The following is an 18,427-nucleotide window of genomic DNA, read 5'->3' as shown; positions in this document are numbered from 1 at the left end:
CCACTGGGGGAAAATCCCATTATTTGAGCCCATCTTTATTTAACAGGGGCTGCAAGTCTCCTGTGCATTTGTACCAGGGCATAAAAATGTGACCCACATAAATAACAACAAAACCAAGTAAAACAAAAAGTTCTGCACTTTGGCATTTTCCTTCAAAGCCTCAGTTGTGTCATGAAGCTTATACTTTTGTCTGTCCAGCATTGTATAGCGGCAGAATTAATTGAATGTCTCAATTACTTCCACGCAGCAGTAGGATTCGTTAATTAATCTCTATGTCCACTCATTTACTCTTTCATTCACGGAGCTGTCTTCAGCTGAGGTCCTTCACACCCCAGGTGCTGGGAGCATTTAGATGGGGAAACAAGTCTTTGTCCCATCCTCAGGGAGCTTACAGGTATATTATCAGCCTAAGTATGATTAATCAGACATTGTAGTCTAGTAATTCATGCAACAAGTAGTTTTCTGTTTTGTTATTTTTAAACTTTGTATCATAAAAACCTTCAAATACATAGGGAAACTGAAAGAATAGTCTAAGGAACACCCAGCGCCACATTTATCAATTCATGGCCCATCAGGTTTTCATTTAAATCCCCACCTGCACTCTGTGACACAACCAACCAATTATTTTGAAGCAAATGGAAGAAATAATATTATTTTATCACATTTCAGTTTATAACTCTCAAAGATAAGGAATTCACGATACCATACAAATGAACAAAATCCCAAACAACGGAATGATTTCATAAAATCATGAAACGTCCACTGAGTATTCAGAGATCACTGATGGTCTCATGACTACTTAGGCATTTTTTTTTTTTTTGTTAACAGTTAGATCCAATCAGGATCAAAATGAAGTTGAAACATTTCAGTTGGCTGGCATATTTTTTTGAGTATCTTAATCTTTTATTATTTTTGTTTTTGTTGTTCTCTTTGCAAATTAATTTTTGTAGAAACTGAGCTCCTGGTCCTGTAGAGTTTCCCACAGTCTGGATTTTGTCCATTGCATCCTGTTTGTGTGGCTCAAATGTTCCTCTTTCCCAAGTGTCCCTGTAAATTCCTAGAAGTGACATCAAGAGGGCTGATTAGATTCAGGTTCGTATCACTTTATCCTGACTGAGTCATGGCGGGTGCTGCACACTTCCATCGGGAGAGAGAGAATGTCCAGGTGGGAGATTATCAGTCATTGGTGATCACTGCCTAAATCTACTGATTGACTCATGGGTGCAAAATTGGGATTTTCTAATTTTGTTTTCTTCATTTAATGGTTGGGATACATTTATATAAACTTTCCTTCATCAACTATTTGAATATCCTGAAAGTACGGCTCATAGAGGAAAGGCAAAATAAATGCTTTCCTTTCCCTACTACCAGATTTTTTTTTTCTTTAAAGAGACTAATAAGATGGTTCTCTAATTTCCAACTGGTCATCCATTGGTCAGCCAAAAGAGATGAATAAGATATTGCTTTTTTCTTCTTTTGATTGTTAGACTCATTATTAATACATGGATGTCAACATATTTGATGTATTTAAATCCATGTAGCTTTTGTCCCTCTAGATGGTGACACTGTGGCATTTTAAGCAGCCTCTTGAGGTCTGCTGCTGAGTTCTGACACCACCCGAGGCACCACTGAGAGCCTCTATGCTCTCTGTGTTAATAGGATGTTCCTACACCTTTCACCCACTTCCTTCCATGGATCTGGAAATCATCCGTGTCTGGCTGCTGTGAGCACTGGACATGTTAGGTCTTTTTACTAGACAGTGCTAAGAAAAACATTTTAAAAAATAAAATACACCACAAGCTTTTCCTGGTACTTCCAACTTATCTGCAGGACTCCGGGGTTTTCTCCTCTCTCATCTTCTGTCTCTGCCGGTTTCTCCCGTGTGAAGAGTCCCGCGTCTCTGCGGGTCTGTCTCATTCCTCTGCCTTTTCCCACAGTGCGCACTCAGCTGTTTTAGAGTAACAGTTCTGTGCAGCCCTAGTTGTTTTTGATTATTGAAAATCCCTTTCAGATTATATTTTTTCTCTTCTTTTGGTCCTTGGGGTATATATTTTATTGGGGAATTCAAGCAAAATTACTGCTTTAAAATCACTTGAAATAATTTCCTTCTGTGTGGTTATGGCACCAACCCAAAACCCAGTTAATTTCATTCATTTAATTTTGCTTTTGAGTTTTAGAGATTCTTACAATTTGCACAAAGTTACTATGTAGTGTTTCAAAGTCAAGTTATTGAAAGAAGGGGTGTTCAGAGGACTCTAGCTTTGCTCCCTGTTTTCTTTACCACGCTCCCTCTCTCTCTGCACTTAGCTAACCGTTTACTTCTATTTCGTGGTTTAGGCTGCTTTTGTAACATAAACAAAGTAATACACACACATATATATGCAAATATATATCCATACTCTCCTTTTTTAGATAAAAGTGACACATATACATGTAAACTTGCCTCTATGCAGTGATTTGTAACATAATAATGTATCCCGGAGCCGCCTCTGTAGAAAAATAGTGAGATTTATGTCATTCTTTTTTTGTAGCCACCTGCACCCCACCATGTGATGAACCCTCGTCTATGCAACAATTCCCTATTGAGGAATGCTTAGGTTATTTTATGGCATTTGTGACCACGGATAGTGTTTCAATGAGTAGTGCCTCTGACACACATCGTTTAATATTTTTGCAAGGGAACCATTGGAAGAGATTCCTAGAATTGGGATTTCTGGGTCCAATGGCAAATGCATATGTGGTTTTGCTACATATTGTCCGATTCCCTTTCATGAAGGTTTCACCATTTTGCATTCTCATTATGCCGGGTGTGAATATCTATTTCCCTGCAGCCATTCCTGCAGAGTGGGCCATCAGGATTTGGGGTCTGGGCCGAACTCATAGTTCATAAGTGGTATCTCAGTGTATTTTTAACTTGTATTTTTAAATTTTGAGTGAATAGTGAATGAACAATTAATAGGAGCCTATTACATACAGGGTCTGTGCTAAATATTGAGGTGAATGAGGCAAAAAGCATAGTCCCTGTTAAAGGGGTTTAGACTATTTTAGGGATATGAGCCAGAAGGGCCATTGCACTACGTTCTGCCAAGGGCCCTAATGGTGTCTGTTGGGTGCCATGGAGCCCAGGAGAGGGGCTCTGGGCAGATTCCTGGGCTGTAGGATGGTAGTTCAGGAGTGTTTCTAGGGTGAGGCCATGTCAGAGGTGAGTCCCAAATACTTATTAGAAGGTGTTTATGAAACTCATGAAGGGAGAGGTATTCCCGGGAGAGGAAAAGAGCAACTGATAAGCCCTGAAGTGAGGGTGAGGGCATCGCAGGTCCTGGCAAGCGTCAGGTACAGTAAGGCCTGACATCTTACTCTAAGTTACGAGGAGGAGGTGGAGGGGATGAGTCTCATGTGTTAGTGGCTGGCGGGGGTTCAGTAATGCGTGGCTTTGGAAGGTACCTCAAGTTCTCCATCTGGAGGATGGAAAATGCTGCAGGGAGAGCACATTCTGAGGTTGCTACCATGATCCGACGGAAGAGGAAGGAGGGACTGAGGTGGAGGGGGTAGGGGGGAGCTGAAATGTGGATTCTAGATATTTGAAGGGGGTGTTGTTGATGATTTCATGGGCGTCGAGCAGGGAGGAGGAAGCACCGAGTGCTTCTCTGTGTTCTTGCATGTTGATTCCATCTAGACTCAGGAAGAGAAAGCAGATGTGAAAGACGCAATGATTTTAGATTGAAAAGGCTGAGTTCCTGGGAGCCATCAGATGGGATTATCTAGTTGAGAGGAAGGCTTCATGGCAGCCAAGAAAAGGGAGATTCTCAAGGAGGAGGGGGCCATCTGAGTATCCAGTGATACGGAGTGTTCAACGTAGGAGTGGGCCAGGAGGTGGAGTGACAGACTTGTCCCCGTGTACTTGGAACTTTCCTGGATTTAGCCCTGAAAGTCCTATGTTCTGGGAAAACCGGGACAGTTGGTCACCCTCCCAGAAGCTCTGTCATCAGTGAGGTATCAGCATCCTGGTGCTGCTGTAACAAATGACTGCACACTGGGTGGCTTGGAGCAACATAAATGTCTTATCTCACTGTTCTGGAGGCCAGAAGTCCAAAACCAAGGTGTGGGCAGGGCCAGGCTCTCCCCGAGGGCTCTAGGGAAGAGTCTTTCTTTGCTTTCTCCTAGCTTCTCGTGGTTGTCCGCAGTCCTTGGCATTCTTTGGCATGTTGATGCAGCACTTGAATCTCTCAGTCTGTAGTCCACGGTGTCCTCCCTGGGTGTCCATATCATTTTGTCTTTTCCTCTTTTTATAAAGACATGAGTCATATCAGATTTAGGGCTAACTCGAGTCCAGTATGACCTCTTCTTAAACGATTAATCTGCAAAAGTGCTATTTCCAAATACTGTCACATCCACAGGTACCTGTGGTTAAGACTTCAATATATCTTTTTGGAGGACACAGTTCAATCCATATAAAACAGCATTTATCAGAGCAGTTTTGGGGCCACGTTGGGGGAAGAAACAAAATGGTGATGGGTGGGGAATACATGTAAGGTGAAGAACTAGATACAGAAGAAGAGAAGTATCCTCTCAGCCAGGCAGGGGCATGAGGACAGGAGACGGTTTTCAAAAGAGCATATTTAATTGTCCTTAAATGGTGATGGGAAGAGCAGGTGAAGGAAGCAGCTGAGTAGAGAAGAGACAGGGAGATATAATTGGTCAGCAAAGTCCTGGGGCTGTAGGAGGGGATAGGATGCTGGGAACAGGTGGGGTTAGGTGGTAGGAAACCGACTCCACCTCCAGTGGGCCTGCAGGGAGGGAGACCAGGGCACCCAGGATGTGGGACAGTTAGTGGGTGGGGGCAGAAGGGAGGGGAGTTCCTGGAGACCTCTGTCATGCCTGAGAAGGAGGAGGAGGCAGGCCACTGGCCAGGAGGATGGGGGATTTAGGAAGGAAGTTATCTGAAGAAGGGCTAAGACTGTTGACCAAACACATACACACACACACACACACACACACACACACACACACACGCACACACACAGAGGATTCTCTTGGGTGTTCAGAGCCCATCCTGGCCTTGAAATGGCTCGTGTTACAGCAGAGCAGGTGGCCACTGTTCATCCACATGAACTCTTTCTTGTAAGGCAGGATTCTACAAGAAAGTTTGAGAAAGTAGAATGAAACACTGATACAGGGGAAATAAAGGAAGAACTGGGTACTCTTGATTTTTAAAATCTTTATTTCCATGTACATGTAAAATATCATAATTTAGCAGAGGATACTGGAGGCATTCTGCACGAGAGACTGCTACTTATGTGGACTGGATGCCAAAGTAACACCTTCGTGCAACTTAGCATGTTTTGTCAACGTCTTGGTCTGATTTACCTGGCTAAGCAGAAGATGCTGGCAGGATCTTTCCTTTTTTCCACCTTCAGTAAAATATTTGTTGCCATGGGTTCCTCCTGTCTAGCGGAGTTCATTGCACAGCACTCACTAACAGCTTGCTGTGTTTGCAAGGTTACTCCCTTGACTGCGTGTTCTGGAATATTTATCCCTGATTGTGCAGTGGCTGCTAAAACACCCTGACCCATTACAGATGCACCATTCAAACTTATGTCCTTGTCATCTGATTATATGTCTGTTCCAATGAAGAGGGAAGAAATAGTGACCCTTCAAGACAGCATGTTTCTCAGCATGCTTACGTAGTCTCATAACCGTCTCTGAAATCAGTTTTAAATGTTTAATGTCTACTTAAGGTGATAGTGCCATATTCTGCTTTTGTTTGTTTATTGATTAAAGTTTACTCAGCATGTTGGCTATTTAGAGAGCATGTTCCTGTTATAGGGATCGGTTTATGGGGAGCAATTTCACATTACGCATAGAGAAAGATCACTGGGGGGAGGGGGTGAGTCATGCCATACTCAGGCCTCCTTTGCCCTGGAGCCTTAATGTCACGATAATTTGGAGGCCTTTCTTCAGGGTCTCAGCTGGTGGTATTTCCTGTTCATGCCTAAGTTTCAGGCAGGGCGCTATGGATTTGCATTCCCCAGTCTCTGGGATCTTTATCTTTAACTCCTTGGTGTTCCCATAGAGTGTCTTCCTACTCTTGAGTTTACTGATTGGCCTGAAAGTTGTTTTGAAACTACGGAAGAACTATATGGACGCTTGGTAGAGATTAGCGCCACTTGGCCCCAAGGGCTTGGGAAGGGCATCGAGAGCATTGCAATGGCTATTCCAGCTTGGGCCACCACTGGGGCTGGGCTGGGAGGTTGCTGTTGGCTCTCTGCTGCCTTCCCGAGGGACCCTGGGTTTAAACAGCTGCCTTTATCCCCACATGCAGCTTTATGTGATTAAAAGAGTCATGGCTGAAAGTGTCCCATTAGGATTTTAAACTTGGGACTCTATTCTCATACCCTGGTTCAAATGATTATTTTTCATTCTCATACCCTGGTTCAAATGATTATTTTTCATGGATGCTATATTTTTCTTTTGAATTGTGTAAGTATGTTAGGTTACATTTATGTGTGCATTAGAAGCATTGCTTTGTTAAATGCTGACAATAAAAATATATGACGTGTTTTGTAACTCTGAGTTGGCTCTTTTTCACATTATCTTACTGCGAGCCCCAGCCCCTCTCACACTCTGAGAGACTCTCTTTCTGCCCCTCTCCATGGTGGCCGTGTGCATATTTCCTGTTGTCCTGAGAACTGCCATTCCTACCTGTTCTCCTGCTGCTTGCTACTGTCCCCTTGATGTCTGTGCTGTCTCTTGGAGTGCTGGCATTGCTCAGCCTGCCACCTGTTTCTTTTGGTGCTGCAGAAGGCAGAACCTGGGCAGGGTCAAGGCACAGCAAATGGTGCCCTCTTAGTTAGAGCACAAGGACAAGGGTGCTGGATGGGCCAAAGAGTCGTTTCTGGGCCAGGCTGCATGTGTGTCCCATGGCTGTGCATGACTATCCCACGGTGCTTTGTTTTTTCTCTGGGTTTTGGCTGTCTGGTGTCTAGTGCCCCAAGCACTCAAGTAGAATCATGGCCCTGGCAGAATTTCACCTCTTCTTTAATATCCAGAACCCTCATTGCCACAGGAAGGGCAACATACCGTGGATTATTTCTAAAATCCCTGTAAGATTTCAGAGTCTTTGAATATACAAACCACGGGTATAATTGCTTCCAGTATTTCCTTCTGCTCACCTACTCTCAGATCTGCCATTTTGACCTTTACAAATCATAAATGTGTGTGATTGCACGTTCATTTCCTACTTTCTCCAGGGAGGAGTTAAGGAAATTTATTTTAATTAAAAATGAATAGCATGAAATTACTTTTAATATTTAATTTTAATACTTTCATATGAATCTGATTAAAATATAGCAAGATGTCACTAACTGTTGAAAACTGTCTTGAACTCAACACTTTTCTCTGTAAACTAAACTTTACATAAACCAAGTGTGATTCTCTCTTGTTTCATAACAGGATGTGAGTTATCCTCCTAAGAGTTTACTTGGGGAGGAAAAGTGTTACAGATCTTTAAAAAGTCCTTTGTTCCATAAATAATTTGTCTTTTTGTGATCATGCATATGACTGAATTTTTCATATAATATAATGTCAAAACCACTCGGGCAAAATATTCGAAACTATTTGCAAAGGAAGCAACTAAGGTATAAGCACACTGCCTGTTTTTACATTTAAAACTACATTTGGGGAAACATTTCTGATTTTAAAGTATATTGCTAGTTTTATATCTGGAGAAATAGAATATTAAGAAAAAACACAACTTTTCAAGCCTATATATAGGCATATAGTGATTATCCATGAGGGTATGGAGGTGTTAGAAGAAAATGCGGCATAGAACCACTATATGTTATTAATGGGGTGAATTGGTTCTGGTACCTAGATTGGGCTTTTATGTTATTGATTTTTGGCTGAAAAGAGCTAAGAGGGTCTGTTTTGTGTTTTTTTATAAATAATGATTAGGCTCTGATGAAAATGATTTATTGAATTTTGAAAATTATTAATAACTTTCATGTTACTTTTGCATTCTAGGGCCACTAATGATATAATTTATAAGACTGGACATCTATATTTTATTTTCAGATAAAATTTCAATTGTTTTTGTTTGATTTGTATCTATAGAGAAATCTTTTTTAATATTTTAAGCATTCAAATGGATTGCTTTATAAGTGAAATAGTGCAATGTGATTGAATTAAAACTGGGAATAAGAATTTGTAAAGTTATTGTCAGGATTCTGATTTACAACAGTCATTTCATTGGGCCTCAAATGGTATGTTATTGTATTTTATTTATCTTTAAACACATTATGGTCTTTCTAAGCATTAAATGGGCAATTCATCCATTTCTCAGACTGAAGGTAGAGAAAAAACCTTATCTTTATTTTACGTATGAAGGAAGAGTTGGAGAGTAAATAGAGGGTGAGTAAGGTTTTAATTAGGCCGTATTTCTATTGGATTATGTCCTCTTGCCTTTTCCTAACTTCAGAGCAAGGGAAGCAGCTGTGGATACATTTGTGAGACAAAGCTCACGGAACCCCAGCAGACAGCGGGGCTGAAATTTCTGTTACCAACATGACAGAGAAAAGACGACATTGAGGTTTCTAAATTTCATTCAATTTGTTTTTTACTTAAAACAACATTTAAATATTTTTTTTTTCTGAATCTTTTTTAGCATTGAGTGAAGAGGGGCGAGAAAGTAGACTCTGGCTTGAGAAGGAATTATTCTTTAATTTCTCTTTTGTTCTCTGGAGTCCCTCACGTGACCCAGGGGCAAGTGCAATCACGTGTGTTGCACTAGGCAGGAAGTGTCCTTAGTCACCACCAAGAGCACTGCTGGACTTGTAACGTCAGCTTCGGTGATGTGTGCTGACGCTCCAAGATGAACGGATTCCTCCAATCCCAGCTATGGCAAAGTCTGGGTAATGCAATCTGACCATTCCCACCCTGAAAATACCTCTGGGCAGCGTGTTAGATGGGCTGCAAACCCATTAACTAAAATCAATGAAGCGAGACCCTGACGCTGGGAACCGCTGAGCAGACGGCTCCTGATAGCCCTCAGAAGGTGATTAATGACTGTCATTCTCACTTGTAGTTTGATTTTTATGCCACTTGATTCTCTGGCCTCAGAGTCCAGAGCATTTTAGCTTCTGCTTATTTGAAGATAAAAGAAGAGGTCCTGTTCATTAATAATTTAATCAATATTTATTTAGTGCATATTATGTGCCAGAAGTTGTTTTAGTCACTGGAATTATCCCAACAAACAAAACAGATACAAATCTTTGCCCACACTGAGTTTACATTCTATTAGGGGAGCCAGGCAATAGCAAGACAATATGTCAAGAAGTGAGTTCCATAGTGCTAAGGGCTGAGGAATCATATAAGGCAGGTAATGGGTTCAGTGAAGGGAAGGGTTTGCAGTTTTCATTGGGACAACCAGGTGTGCCTATTGCCTATAAGCTCCACCACTGCCTTCTTTTGCTGGGCTCTGCAGGACAATGTTGGAAGACTTACACTGCAAAAACTGACTAAGACAATGTGGTAATTGCACGAGGAAAATTATAAGATAATGCAACAAAAAGCAGAGACTAGAAATTCTGTCAGTTAATTTTCAATGAAGATTCCTTGGTAATTCAATGAGGAAATGGTAGTATTTTCAACAAATGGTGCTGGAAAAATTGGACATCTTTCTTGCAAAAAGTGAATTCTAAATGTTGCTTCACATACTATACAAAAATTAAGTGATAATAGATCTTAGACCTAAAGTTCAGAGAAAAAATTATAAAACCTCTGGAAGAAAACATATGAGGAAAAAAAATCTAAATCATTGGGTTAGGAAGGATTTCTTAGCTAGGATGCAAAAAGCAAATAATAAACTGTGAACTCGCTGCTCACTGGCCCTTTGGTATCAAGGTGATATTGGCTTTGTAGGATGATTTGGGGAGAATACCATCCTTCTCAATGTTGTGAAATAATTTTTCAGTTTAGGTATGAGTTCTTCTTTGTAGGTTTGGTAAAATTCAGATGTGAACCCATCTGGTCTGGGCCTTTTTTGGGGGGGAGATTTTTAATTGCTGCTCCAATTTCTGTGCTTGATATTGGTCTGTTCAGGAATTCTATTTCCTCCTGATTGAGCTTATGGAGGTTGTGTGTTTCCAAGAATTTGTCCATTTCCTCCAAAATTAATTCACGCAAATCAGTGGCATTCATATACTCCCATAACAGTCAAGCTGAAAATCAAATCAAAGATGCAACACCTTTCCCAATAGCATCAAAGAAAATTAAATATTTAGGAATATATTTAATGAAGAAGGTGAGAGACATGTATAGGGAGAACTATGAAACGCTGAGAAAAGAAATTGTAGAAGATGTAAACAGATGGAAATCCCTACCATGCTCATGGATTAGCAGAATCAATATTGTTAAAATGTCCATACTACCTAAAGTGATCTAGAGAATTAATGTAATCCCTATCAAAATACCATCATCATTCTTTACAGATGTAGAAAAAATAATTCTATGCTTTGTTTAGAACCAGAGAAGACCTTGTATAACCAAAGCAATCTTAAGCAAAAAGAACAAATTGGGAGGCATCAGTCTGCCAGATTTCAAACTTTACTACAAGGCTATAGTAATCAAAACAGCATGGTACTGGCACAAGGACAGAGTTATAGACCTATGGAATAGGATGGAGAATCCAGATATAAAACTATCTTCATATTGTCATCTAATCTTCAACAAAGCAGACAAAAATATACATTGGGGAACAGAATCTCTATTCAATAAATGGTGCTGTCAAAACTGGATATCCACATGCAGAAGATTGAAAATGGATCCCCACGTCTCACCTCACACAAAAATCAACTCACAATGGATAACAGACTTAAACCCCTAAGGCATGAAACCATAAGAATTCTGCAAGAAAATGTTGGGAAGACTCTTTTAGACATTGGCCTTGGCAAAGAATTTATGAAGAAGACCACCAAAGCAATCACAGCAGCAACAAAAATAAACAAATGGGACCTGATCAAATTAAAAAGCTTCTGCACAGCCAAGGAAACTGTCATTAGAGCAAATAGACAACCTACAGAATGGGAGAAAATATTTGCTTTCTACACATCTGATAAAGGGCTGAATCTATACAGAACATAAGAAAATCAACAAGAAAAAAATCAAACAACCCTATCAATAAATGGGCAAAGAACATAACAGAGAATTCTCAAAAGAAGACAGAATAATGGCCAGCAAACATATAAAAGAGTGCTCAACATCTCTAATCATCAGGGAAATGCAAATCATAACCACAATGATATATCACCTAACTCCAGTGAGAATGGCTTTTATCAAAAAGTCCCAGAACGACAAATGCTGGCATAGATGTGGAACACTCCTACACTGCTGGTGGGACTGCACATTGTACAACCTCCATGGAAAGTAATTTGGAGATACCTCAAAGAGCTAAAAATAGAAATACCATTTGATCCAGCAATCTCACTACTAGGCATCTCCCCAAAGGAAAAAAAGACATTCTATAATAAAGACATCTGCACTTGAATGTTTATGGCTGCACAATTCATGATTGCAAAGATGTGGAAACAACTTAAGTGCCCATCCATACATGAGTGGATTAGTAAAATGTGGTATATGTATACTATGGAATACTACTCAACTACAAAAAACAGTGGTGAACTAGCACCTCTTATATTATCCTGGATAGAGCTTGAGCCCATCCTCCGAGGTGAGGTATCACAAGGATGGAAAAACATGCACCACGTGTACTCGACTTCAAATTGCTACTTACTGATCAACACTAAGGTGTTCACATGGTAGTAATATTCATTGGGTGCTGGTCAGGTGGGGGTGGGGAGGGAGGGTAAATCCACAACTAATGGAATGGGAGCGCACTGTACGGGGAAGGGCACGGTTGTAGCCTTGGCTTGGGTGAGGCAAATGCATTACATGCAACCAAAATGTTTGTACCCCCATAATATCCCGAATTAAAAAAAGAATAGAAAAATCTAAAAAAAAGTGATCCATGTAACCCAAAATACTTGTACCCTCATGATACTTTGCAATAAAACAAATAGTAATACTTTGCACAAGAACACAATAAAAAATTCTTCCAGCTATTAAAAAAAGAGAAAGAAAATGGACCAGCAAGCCAGAAACTGTGTGAAAATAGCTGCAAAACATCTATGTGCTAAACGTTTTTGTCTATCATGTATAAAGATACTCTTACCAGTTAATTTTAAGGAAAATATCCAATTTTTAATAAATGGGCTAGAGATTTAGACAGACAGTTTACCATATACTAACATCAAGTAGGGAGGGATACCTCTACACACAGCACTAAGTGACTGAAGTTAGAAAGACTGAGAATACCAAGTGTTGGGAAGGAGGTAGTATTAACAAGATCTCTTAGATTTTATTGTTAATAATGCAAGATGGTGCAGCCACTTCAGAAAGCATGTTATTTCTTTAAAACTTAAAATGTACACTTACCATAAGTCCCAGCAAACACACTCCTAGGTATTTGCTCCAGATTAATGAAATTTTGAATAATGTTTACAGAAAAGTTTTATGCAGGTGTTCACAGCAGCTTCATTCTTAGTAGCCCAAAACTGAACAGAGCGCAGATGTTCATCAATGGAAATGGACAGTTTAATTATGTAAGATGTAGTACTATTGGGCAATCAAGAGCAAACAACCTACTTACACAGACAACAGACTAGATGAATCTCAAAATTATTATTCTAAGTAAAAGACTCCTGATACAAATGACTGCATGCGCTGGATTATTTCATTATGTGTAAAAGACAAAACTGTCGCAACACAATACCTATTAATGTATGCCTGAGTACAGGGTGAGGGAAGGGATTGACTGCAAAGGTGCACGAGAGAACATCTGAGCTGATGCAGATATTTTGTATCATGCTAAGGTAGTGGTGGCAGGTTGTATACATTTGTTAAAAGTCATTACATTTTACATTGAAATGAGTAAATATCTTCTATCTAAATTGTAACTCAATGAAGTAATTTAAAAAATTATGTAAGTCCCTGCTGTAATGAAGCAGCATAGACTTGTCGAGAATGTGAAATCCACACTGCTTAACAAACAGCCTGTCTGATGAAATGCACTGCTGTATTTCCTTGGCACTAAGGCCAAGCATTATGTGAGAATTTTACAATGAGAAAGAACACTGTGAATAATGTGTTACATAACATTTAATAAAATTTATGTATGTATGTGTGTGTACGTGTACCAGCAAAGCTGAAGTCCAAGATAATCAGTCTTTACTGAAAACCCATCACATAGACTGTATCATAAGTAAAGTTTTTCTTCCAGAGTTATTTGAAGGGCTAAGAACTCTACAGTTCAGGTTAACTTGGTATTAAGGAAGGTAGTTTATTATATAGAGCATTTCTTCCCCCAATACTAACCCCACTCAAAGGTATTCTTTGGAGGAAAATACTTCTGACTTATGTGTGCTTTCAAAAGGTGGCATCACATCTGAGAATTGTTGATTCATATGATATTTTTGAATTTAAGTGATAATATTTCTTGGAATTAGTAGCTATTAAAACCATAGAGAGGAAATGAGAGAGGTATGTATTTAGCCACAGTACCTTTGGTGGTGAAGCACACAATTATTCTTTTTCCTTTTAAGGGCCAATTTTCTGTAGGTGGCTCCTCCTTTCTTCCTTGTACTACAATTTGAAATGGAGCAATAAGAGGACTCATGGGTTTAAAGCAGTGCTTTCCAGTGGAAATTTCAATGATGAAAGAAATGCTCATTTTCTATGCTAACTAATATGCTAGCCATTAGCCATGCGTAGTTGTTGAGGACTTAAATGTTGCTGCTAAAGTAATGAATTTTTAATTTTATTTAGTTTTAATTCATTCAATTAAACTGTAGTCATCTATTGCTGGTGTCTACCATATCAAATAGCACAATTATAGACCTTTGGCTTCCAGAGCTACTTATACATATTAATGCAGGCTGTTGTTCCTCCACTCAGATGCTCTTATGCCCTGGCCTCCTCTCTGAATCAGTTGTTTGGAAAGCATCATGGTTCACATTTAAAGGATGCAGGACTAGCAACAGGATAACTGTGTAACTCACAGGGTTTTGGTTCCCTAACTAGATATAAAGAGATAATCAGTGCAGGGCTGGTTCAGAAGCTTAACAGTGTCCCTGAGATCCAAGCACTGTCATTTTGCTCCGTCATCTTTATGGAGTTGGCTCTTGGTTTGGTTTTCATTTCATGTTTGGATGACTGCTGGCAGCATTCGGAGGCAGACAGTGGTGGGAGGCTGGAGGGTAACCAGCTTCTTTGCTCATCTGCTTCGTATCAGAAGTCAACAACAAAAGCACAGTCTTATGTGTGAGCTGTGTGTGGAATTGTTTGGATGAAGTGGCCAGAGCTTTGTCATTGGCTGCCTCGAGGTGTCAGTGGAAAGCGGATGTCTGGGAGGAGGGAGGGGGAACAATTGCCATATAACTCCTAAGGCCAGCAGGCCTGGGACCAGGGCTGAGTGAGGAACTCACCTCTGGTGCAATATTTAAACAGCGCCAAAACACCCAGTAGTCAGGATAAATAATATAATAATGCAGTATTTAAAAAAATAATACGAATACAAAAAAAAATCCATGATGAACAACTATCTAGGTTTTTAAGAAAAACAGGATCAGGACAGCCTCCTTCCAAGCTCTATTGAAACTCTGATATCTTTATCTGAAATGTTGATAGTTTGCTCACCATGGGCTTTTTTTGCATTAATTTAGATCTTTAAAATATTACATTAAAGTACCTTTTACCTCGATTACTGAGATTTTTTAATTTTGCACTCTAAATGAGGTCTTTACTAGTCTTGCTCTTACCATAGTCCTGGTTGTTTAACAAAACCATGTTCTGTTAGCAAGAAAGACGATTCTAGGGCAGCCAACCTGTTTCCACAGCTGTGTAGTTGGTTCTGTGTATTTTCTGGTGTATCTGCCCACGAATACTCGTAAATGTGTGTCTGTACACGTGTTTCATGGAATATATCTGTGTCTCCCTTTATAAAACCCTGGTGGATAAATAGAGTATACATTCTACCCCATGCTTCACATGGCGGCTCTTTCCGAACAATGAGTATTCGATGCATGTTTTAGTGAATAACTGACCATGCACTTTCTTAACTAGAAACAGAAAACTTCACCTAGGTAGATTATTCCCAACCAAATCTGAGATAACCAGAAGAAAAGCAATGCTTTCTCATTTTTATATTTTCTCAGATTTTAAAAGAAATATTGAATGACTTCAAATTCAAAAGATGATTCATGAAAAGGTTGGGAGAATACAATTATCTGTTGGTGCTTTTTATCCCTTTTGAGATCGACAATGGGAATTTGACTCTCTTTGAGAATGGCTAAATGTGCTCTCACAGACTCACGTCATAAACTTGTGGAGATTATAATTAAGCAATAGGGAAGTTGGTACAAAATAATCTACCCTTCCTGTGAGTTTAATCTCACCATATCTTCGGTCTGACTGAATACTATTTGATGTTGATAAGCTGTTTATTTGAAACTGCTTAAGCTTTTTTTTTTCCCCTCCAGGGACATGATAAAAGCAAGCGAGCTCTCATTGAGAAAGCTTTAAAATTCTATTAGGATGTTCCTTGTGAATACAAGTGACGCTCCTTCAGTGAAAATTTTATATGAAAAAAATTTCATCTAGACCTGTGCGGGCTGACTAATATAGATATGTACTGGGAATTACATTTCAGGGCTATAAAATAAGTTTGTATTATGGGCCGAATGCATTATTCACATCATTTATAAGATATAAGTTCTACACTCTCAAAGGTGTCTGCACGAAATTGTTCAACGTCTGCTCTGATTTAATTCAGATTTTAAAAGCTCTTGAGGGCAATCTTTGGAATTTAGGGGAAAAAAGGGAAGAACATATGGAAATAATAAATTTACATAGTTAGTTCTTAAAGATGCCTGATATGAGAAAATTTAACTTAGGAGTAAAAAGAAAGAGTGGGAAGATTATAGTGAACTTTGCATGTGTTTATCATTACTATTCTTATTTAAGACTTCCCCTTCCTTCTGAGCCAAACTTGAGCACCCTGGTTTTTTTTAGCAACCTTTTTTTTAAAGCAACCAATGACATACTGTGTTTCTCCCAGCTACATCCTGCCTCTTCGCCTGCCTACTTCCATATGCTCCCTTTTTTCTGGCCACTTGTGATGCCTTTTTATTTTATGTTTCTTTGATTTAGCCATGCCAGTGCATGAATTAAAAATAGGTTTTCCTGCAACTGAGCAACTGACCCTTTGCAGCTCTGTATCATTTGCCCAGAGTCAGAGTGGGATAATATTCCATTTTTGGTATGTTCTGTAATTCTCAAAGCCTCTAGTTTCCTTCACCTCCATAACCATGTGAAGCTTCAATTGCTATCACCAAGAATTTAACACTCCAAGTGAGAGAAGGATATCTCCCAAAGGATGTGTAATTCTATTATGCAGCAACAACTCTTTCTGTGACTTCAGGCCAAGTGAAAACATTTGCTAGTTCTGGAGCTATTTTTCAGCCAATCCCACTGTGTGACCTTCTAGAACTTCTTTCATTTCAGCAATTTGCGTTTGACCTACTCCTGCCCTACCATATAATTGTGACCTCCCTTTCCTATTGCGGTAGGTGGGGGTAGCAGCCCTTCGCTGTTTTAAAGTGCAGATCTCTCACGTGACCACATCTGTCTCCCTGTTGTTTGTTTTTTTATCATCTGTAGAACATTAACTGGCCAGCATGCATGGGCAGGGCAGGGACCATCTTCAGATGGAATAAAACAGAAAAGATAATATCAGTACTTTGCAATGATTTCCTGTGTGCTATATTTGTTCACTTATAGATTAGAAGGATTTATGCCTTTTATAGTCTGAGACCAGGCTCCTCTGGCCACATAACCGCACAAAGTAATGTCCGAAGAACCTAGCGTGGTTATAAGATATCATGAAAAATTCTGCTCTTATGAAATGCAGGGTCCTGGAATCTTTAGTGAGTGGGTTTTTCTAACCATATTAAAAGAAATAAAAACTCAAAACTAAGAAAAATGAGATGCATTCACAAATATCATGCTGAGATAAGGAGGCTGTCTCTGAGTCCTCCCTGGGGCTTAGAGGAGGTGCTGAATTGTCCCAGGCAGCTGTGATTCCTCCTGGGCATTTATAGTTAGATGTTTTGGCACATAAAAATGAAGCATGGAGTTGTGGACAAAAGAGTTTCTGCTTTAACCTCAGCTCCTAACCACTGAAATCATCTCACATTTGATATTTATCTAGCTACGAGCAGACCACAGTGATTAGGGAGAGTGTGGGCTGGGTCCCAAACCCATGGGACAAGTCAATTTACTTTGTGTTCACTTGAATTTTTATGTTCTTCTTTTTTGGATATAATTAATGGTTAAATGAGATTTGCCTTCGTTGTTTAAATTCTATTTTTGGATGGCAGATGTAAAATAGAAAGGAGGGGCTTAAAACTACCTATCTTTTTCCTTAAGATTTAAGACATTAATATTTATCAACATGAAAATGTTGGAATAGCATTCAAACTAATTTTCCCTGTCCATTTGGGGTAGTATTACTAGTTACTCTGGAATTGATGTAAAAATGTAAAGTAGATGGTTATTATGTAAAATTTCCAGCAAAACAGTGGACTGAATTGATGGGAGAAATCCCTCATCTTCATATAATGGCATTAAAATAGAGAGAGCGGCTCTCAAAGCAAGAAGGAGAACGTTCCCCGGGGACAGAAATAAAAAAGAGGAGTCAAGTCTGGAATCCTCAGTAAGGACCCAAGTGAAAGGGCCTTCAGAGCTGGGGCTTTAGGACATGCTTGGGGTGGGAGAAGTGGGCTGGGCTTGGGGACTGAGCAGAAACTCAACTCCCTGCATAAAGCTACAGACGACAGTGAGCTAGTCTACCTGCAAAAAGAACTGCCTATTAGCCCAGGGGGAATGGGAAGGAAGCTGACTGTGGGTGGAAATCATCTCACAAAGGAGAAACTGGAACATCAAACCTCCCAGGAGGTACCTAAAGAAGTACTGTTCTCTCAAGGGAGGAGCGTGAAGACGGGAGCTTGGAATTTGAGAGCGCCCTCTAGTGTTCCTCCTCACTGCAGGTCATTCATAGCTCCTGGATCTTGGGCTCTTGACACAACTTTAGGTCAAGATGAATGAAATGGTGCTGGGAAAATTGGATAACCACATTCAGAAGACTGAAACTGGATCCACACCTCTCACTTCTCACAAAAATCAACTCACGATGGATAACAGAACTTAAACCTAAAGTGTGAAACCTTAAGAATTCCAGAAGACAATGTTGAGAAAACTCTTATAGGCATCAGCCTAGGCAAAGAATTTATGAAGAAGACTCCCAAAGCAGTCACAC

At 39.8% G+C, this 18,427-nt stretch overlaps 1 protein-coding gene across 1 annotated transcript in view; it reads left to right on the top strand.

Annotated features, from left to right (window-relative positions):
* Nucleotides 1-18,427, top strand: part of SEMA5A (semaphorin 5A) — a 320,624-nt gene that overhangs the window by 50,624 nt on the left and 251,573 nt on the right. The window lies entirely within an intron of this gene.

This window comes from Lemur catta, chromosome 12 (genome assembly GCF_020740605.2).
Source record: "Lemur catta isolate mLemCat1 chromosome 12, mLemCat1.pri, whole genome shotgun sequence".
Lineage (NCBI taxonomy): Eukaryota > Metazoa > Chordata > Mammalia > Primates > Lemuridae > Lemur > Lemur catta.
The sequence above is the reverse complement of the archived record's forward strand: the minus strand, read 5'-3'. Positions and strand labels throughout refer to the sequence as shown.